Here is a 7,396-nt window from a genome sequence, read left to right as displayed (position 1 = left end):
TGTCACTAGAAGGTCATCCATGTACAAGAAAACAATAAGAACTGAATCATTTTTACCCTTTTTTACATAAAGGGTGCGCTTATTTTGGCTACAAGCAAAATTTTGATTCGACAAGTAAGAATGAATCCTATTATACCAGGCCTTTGGTGTTTGTTTCAGGCCATACAGAGCCTTATAAAGTTTATTCACCTTCTTTTCTTCTTTAGGTTGCTCTACATAGATGTCCTCTTGTAGTATGACATTTAGAAAAATAAGACTTAATGTCAAGATGTTACACTATCCAGCTTGATTTTATTGCCAAAGTTATCAATAATTTGATTATGTCACACCTTGCTACTAGAGCAAATGTATGTGTAAAGCCTATCCTATGTTGTTGCAAGTAACCTTTGAGTACTGGTCTGGCTTTGAGTTTATCCACATAAACATCAGGTTGAATTTGGTCTTGTAGATCCACTTGACACCTATAATCTTTTGATCTTTAGGTCTTTCAACCAAGCTCCATGTGGAATTTTTATTAATCATATCAATTTCATTCTTTATGGCTTTGTTCCACCCTTCATAATTTGTAACTTTCTCATAGGACTTTGGTTCAACATGTGCAATATTACATTTGTTATAGATGTCTTCAAGTGATCTAATTTTGGTTGCAGAGACAACCTCTTCATCACTGGAATGAGAATCATCTCCTAGCAAAGCATTGATTTTGTGATCATAATTTGAACCAAGGTTATCTTCTTCATTTTCTTCCCAATTCCAAGTTCTTTGTTCATCAACCTTGACATTTCTGCTAACAATTATCTTCTTGGTCTTGTGAGTTCTTAATGTTGAACATACTGAGAATGTTGGATATGTGGTTCTTCAAGTGAAGTCCTAGAAGAGAGTGTTCTATTCAACAATGCTGAGCTTTTGATAGATGAATTGATTTGTTTGAAATCCTTACATTTGTTGAACATCAATTTAAAAAGTTTAGAAGTTCTCCAAAAGTTTTTGAGCTCTCAAACATTTCTAGACTCTGCACAATCCTTGTGCCTTCAATTCCTTGGTCGTTGTCAACAAATATGAAGTGTCTCGGCAAATTGAAAATCATAGATTGTAAATATTTGGAAGAATTGAAGATTGATTGTGTAAGAAGAGTAGAGAGAACACAAAGACCTTTCGGATTTGAAAGCCTTCATATGGTTGAAATAAGCTCCTGCTCAAGATTAACATGGCTTATCCTTGCTCCAAAACTCAACCATATTGTAGTGTCACATTGTGCTGGACTGGCAGAAATCATCAATGCAAGGAAGTTGGGTGAATTTCCAGAGATGACTGGGAATCTAATCCCTTTTAAAAAACAGAAATTTCTGGAACTGTAACATCTTCCAAATTTGCAGAGCATCTATCGCACTGCATTGCCCTTGTTGCACCTGAAAGAAATGTATGTATATGAATGTCCAGAGCTTAAGGAGCTTCCACTTGATTCCAACAGCACAAAAGAAGGTACAGTCTTGATCAAAGGACAGAAACAATGGTGGGACGAGCTGCAATGGGAAGATCAAGCCACTCAAAGTGCTTTTCATCCGTGTTTCAGAAGTTGCTGGTGACAATTTTTGTTGTTTGGTGTAACTTGTGAGTGTTCTTTTTTTCATAGAGGTATTTGTCATTTGTATTTTTTGGTTGCTTGTTTGTAGCACCTGTCTCTAGCTTTGATGTTTTTATGCCCCAGTTTGATTATCCGTGAGGACTGAACCTGGATTCTTTGCATCTGGTATTAGATTTACTGGTGTATTTACTTCTTAATTGCTTGACATCACTTTCTTCATGAATTTGATTCAAATTTTATCAGTTTCTTTTTTCATCAAAGACTTTGAATACTTAGAGATTTTATAAGTTACTTATTTGGTATCCCCTCAACAAGACATTATTAGACTCTCTTTCATTCAGGATGAATTTCACAGCTTCTATAAGCATCAACAACAAGACCTAGCAATGCTTAATGGAATTCTGTATGAGGAAGCCTTTTTCAGCTGACAAGATTCATATGTAGAGACTATGGCTGGATTTAATCCGGCTGATCCAAATAAAGCCCAACTCAAACTTGGTTCGAATTTAAAAGAGTTAGTTTAAAATCAGCCTCAGATTGACAAGTTGGGATTCAAACTCGACTCTTTTTTATGAAGGCAAACAAATCCTTGGCCTAAACTCGACTCATTTGATTCAAGCTTGAATTCGAGCTCTAGTAGTTGAGATTGAATCCAGGCTTAAGACTAAATGGTTGTGAACTTTTTCAGAAAGTTAGGAAAGCACCTGAGAACCTGAAGATTTGTTCAGTCTTGCAGTAAAATTATTTGTTTCCAGAACCATTGCCTGTTTTTGGCGCAAGATTCCTGGGTATGTTTCATTTTCCTATTTTCAGCATCCTTATTCGAGCAAAGTCAGCTAGGCCTTCCAAGTATATTATAGCACTTCGATTCTTTTGTTTTAGGAATGTTCAATTTTTTGCGGGTGCTTTGTATGATGAATATCTTTATCCCAGAAATATACAAGTTCTTTACAATCAACAATCTTCATCTGTTCAACAGTATGAAACTCTTGTTTTAACCAATTTGCAACGTCTCTGATATTTGCAACAGTCACAGGCTTCAGTGACTTAGAGTAAATCTTTTGACTGCTACACACAGTCTGTTTGCAAACATCTATTTCCAGTTCACAGAGCAATGAGAAGCTTGAGAATGGAACCGCCAATTGCAAACATTGAGAAATAAAAAGCTTTTTGGTTGAAGGAAGATGACTCGGTAATCTTCCAGAGGGTTTAAGGCATCTTAAAATGGAAAACTCAAGAAGGCGAGAAAATCTGTCCGGTAATCTTCCGGAGAGCTTTGGGCATCTTATGATAAAAAGCTCACCAAGGCAAGGAAATATTTCAACATGCTCATTCTCTTCAACAGAATCCCGATGCTCCCATTCATCCAGTTCAACTGAAGAAAGAGTCTCAAACTTTAGAAAGGCTGTGAAGGACCTTTCCCAAAGGTCACTTGTAACACCTCTAAATAAGTCTTAAGTCGATAAAGTACCAAAAAGATATTGAATTTGTATGTGCATCTCATATCGTTTGATTCTTAAAACTATTAAACCATATTTTAGGTTGTAAAATGCAAAAACAAAATCATGATAGATTGTATATTGAAGACAAGACCCTTGTTCGGGTTTAGTTTGGAATCCACCCCTAAGTGGAATGCTTCAAAAGTGCAGCTCTATGTGGCACTGGCTAAGTAATACCAAAGACATGAGCACCTGAAGGACACATCTTTCCAATCTTGACAAAAGTCTACTTTTCTTCCTAGAAATTGCCTTGGCATTTCACTGAACATGTTCCTAAAATAAAATAAAATAAAATGAAAAGGACATTTGAGGCTATAATGCTCTTGAATGAGTTAGTGCAAGAGACAATTAAACTTCAAAACTCCTTGTAACAATTGCTTTATGGAATAGTTGGTTAAGAGGTAAAGTTAATCGACCTAAATTCGATTTTACACTCTCATAAATAGACTTGAGTATACACATAAGAATTCTAATATGTCCATATTGAAATGAAAAACCCCAACAGTGAGTTATTATGCTAATCTCTCATGATTTACAAGTTTAACGATTGATCTTCAGTACAATACATATCCTACCAAGTGAGATTCCTCTAGGAAGAAAAACATACCGAAAGTTAGTCAGAGGAGTGGAGTCCACACGGTATGAAAATGAGAAAAAAAAAATTAAGATTTTTTTTGTTTAGGACACAGATTTAAAGACTTGACTTGGAACTTTATCATAACAGAAAATTCTTTTTTCTGAGTTTTAGATTATGGTCCAATCATATAGATTTACCTTTTAATATTTGATTGTTTATTATGACTTTATTTTGCCAGTAGATGTCATGAAAGTATATTTTAATGGTGCTGGTTTTGTTTTAAGGTTGATGGGTAGCCTTTGTTGTATTGGTGTATTATTCATGTATGTGTTGAAATATAATGAAAGTAAATTGTATGTATAGTCCATGATCATTTTTGCACATGATACCCTATCTGATCCGAATATTCTATGTAATTCCTTATTGATTAAACTCACAAAAATAGTATAAAAGAGACTATTAGTTATATGAATTGGATGTCCCTTATGTTAATCAAAAGTAGTCAAGTTCAATCAATATGTGTGCCTTTTGTCGGTGCATATAATGTCTTTCCTGTTCAGAGTCTTCCCACACACCTTTTCCTCGGAGAAATCACCACTGCACTTTCTCTCAACTTGTTTGGAAAATTAAAAACAACAAAAAAAGAGAAATCATGATAGAATGTCACTTACAAGAATATTTTTATTTGGAATAACTGTCATTTTTTAAATTATTGAGGGTGGATAACCATTTCAAAACTTTTAAAAGGCCTTGAAACTTTTCTGAATTTCCAATAACCCCCTAAAAATAAAAAAGGCCCTCAATATTTTTAAAAATTATAGTTTACTATTTGATATACAATTTTACGATAAAGACATTCATATTTATAGAAAAAGAGAAAGAAAATGCTGAGGATTAAAGGAAATGGAAACAAGATGATTTTTATATAATTTGGATATTTAAAAGGATATTTTTAATTTTTGTTAATTTAGAGTTATATGATAATTTTGAAAAATAAAATATTAAGAACAAAATGGTAACTTGACTTCTTAATATTGTTGTTTCATTAATATAGTTTAATTTTGGGTGAGAAAATGTTATTTATGCTTGATTTTAGGTGGAAAAGTGTTATTTATACCAACTAGAGGTGGTAAAGTGTTTTAAGGCCAAACCTTGGGTGGGAAAATGTAAATTACTCTTTTATTAGCGACTAGGTATGTCTATAGGTTGTGTTCGACCTTGCCAAGCTTAATTTGACATATGACAGGCCTTGCATGTTGTGTTGGCTCGCAAAAATGCAAGCCCCAGGGCATGGCTCAGGGCCCTTGGGATGTATCTCTATAGGTCGGGTCGTGTACTTTTGTAGGTCATCCTATCATATTATATAACTTTTTAATTTTTAAAAATAATCATTTATACCAATTGTTAAATAAAATGAAACAAGTACAAGACCTCTAAAATTTTATTAAAAATGTCTCACTTATGATAGAGAAAAACCATAATTATATGATAATAAAATAAAAGCAGTGACAACAAGGTGTATTGTCATACATGAAAGAATGCATGAACAACTGTAAAGGAGTGATCGTGAATGTTCATGTAAGAACACACGCATGCCCATATAAGGTTGAGTGCACATCGTGCATGAGAAGAATTATGAACGCCCATCAAAGACTAATTGCACAATTGTATGTAGATCTATCTTGAGTGATTTAAGAGACGTACATGGTACATTGAAACAATAAAATGTGCCCAAGAGAGAAAATTAAAAAAGACATGAAGAATAGAAGATGTACACTAGATAAAAGGTAGATAAAACCTGAGATGGAATTATTTATGGGCACAAGAGAATGAACTTTGGATGTTGAGTAGGGATATAGGGATCTTATAGAACACATGTTCCAAGATTGCATGTGAGGGAAGGAGAGTTATTGTAGAATATGAGATAAGACAACATCCACCAAAATATATTTTTTAGAATATGTTTTTGAGCAAATTGTTGTGAGAGGGCATTTATGACATATGTTTTATACCTATAAATAGGGTAATGAGATATTTTGTCAATTGGTGTCCGTTGATGCGTATATCATGAATAAGGGTCTATTGATTGACGTAAAACAAGCCAAGATATAGAGAAAGTTTGTCGATTGGTGTCATAGCCTGGACATAGAGAGAGTGTATCGGTTGGCATTCGTCATATGATAAGCCAAGATCGAGAGTCTGTTGACTGGCTACCACAATAGGACAAACCAGAACATATATATCCTTTGAGATAAGTATTACACCCCTCTTCGGAAGCATACCCCTATTGGTAATTTTCCCAAAGTGACATATTACATATGAATATTTAAATTAAAGCACCTATTTAATATGTATGATGAATGAACACCATATATTATTGATAATAAGTAAGTATGCCAAAAAGTGTCCCAAAAATAAGTTCAGCAATTTCCAGTAATATTATTAATCCAACAAGCATAACCTTATAAAATATTAATTGAACTAATAAAATAACTGTAGTCGGGTATGTAGTTTAGCATGCTAATCCACTCACCTCCCCGCTTGCCCTAACGTCTCTCTCCTACTTGCAAAAATAGAACAAAGAACACAATGAGTATAAGTACTTAGTAGGCACTCATGATTTTGATGGTGTTCCCTGTCAACCTTGCCCCGACAAAGGCTTATTGTTGAACACGCCCTGGGCACAACAACTTGTCACTTATCTCAAGTGTCTCTTATGGACATTTGTCTCAAATGTGCATTGAACCAAGCACCCATTTTAGGTACCTCCTTTAACCATAACAAGGATAGACACCTATCTCAAGTGTCACTTGCCTCTCTTTAAATAACAAACAACTGGCCTTTGACGCCACTCTCTCATAGTTATATACAATTTTACAACATTTTTAGATCCGACCCTTTGCAATTCCTTTACAAATATCTTTGGCAGAGTCTCACCGTCTTATGCATCCTTGACGCACTTAGTTAGACACCCATCTCAAGTGCCCCTTATGCCTTCGTATTTGGATAGGGCATTCATCTCATATACCTTTTACGTCTATATTCATCAATTTCGAACACCTATTTCAAGTGTCACTCACATCATCATCACATATCGAATTAATTCTACTTTTTCCTTATTCTAAACTGAGACATCTCATCAGTCGGTCTAAGCATTCTTAAGACCAGGATGTCTCATCAATTGGCCTCTAATAGGACTCATAATTATATTTTATGTGTTTGAGCCTGGTCCTTTATGAACCCTTACAAACACCAAATAATCCCCCTGTTTATGAATAGTGCTAACATTACCTTGTCATAATTCGATTTGAACCTGAAATACTTGGTATTGGTGTATTATGGGTTGTATGAATGTATTTTAGATGGTACAGGTGCACTCTAACGTGTGTGGATGTGCACACTATATTCCAGCCTATAGAAATGCATTTTAATTGGTACAAGTTCAACTTAACATATGCAGGCGTGCACACAATATACTAGCCCATAGTCTCTTTTTCCTTTTTAATTAATGGCATGCAGTACCTTTTTTTTTTTGGGATATTGAATTTTTTGCCCTAATTTGGGCCTATTTATACATTTATACCATATTTTTTGTACCCTAAATATTTTTACCACTTTATATGTTGGAGTAGCTAAATTGCCCATATCTTTAACATTGAAAAACCGGACAAGGCAACACTATTCTCTTTACATATTGCAAAGAGAGAACATGTGCATATATATGGTATCAATATT

The sequence above is a fragment of the Mangifera indica genome, chromosome 18 (genome assembly GCF_011075055.1).
Source record: "Mangifera indica cultivar Alphonso chromosome 18, CATAS_Mindica_2.1, whole genome shotgun sequence".
Classification (NCBI taxonomy): domain Eukaryota; kingdom Viridiplantae; phylum Streptophyta; class Magnoliopsida; order Sapindales; family Anacardiaceae; genus Mangifera; species Mangifera indica.
This window is presented reverse-complemented; position numbering follows the sequence as displayed.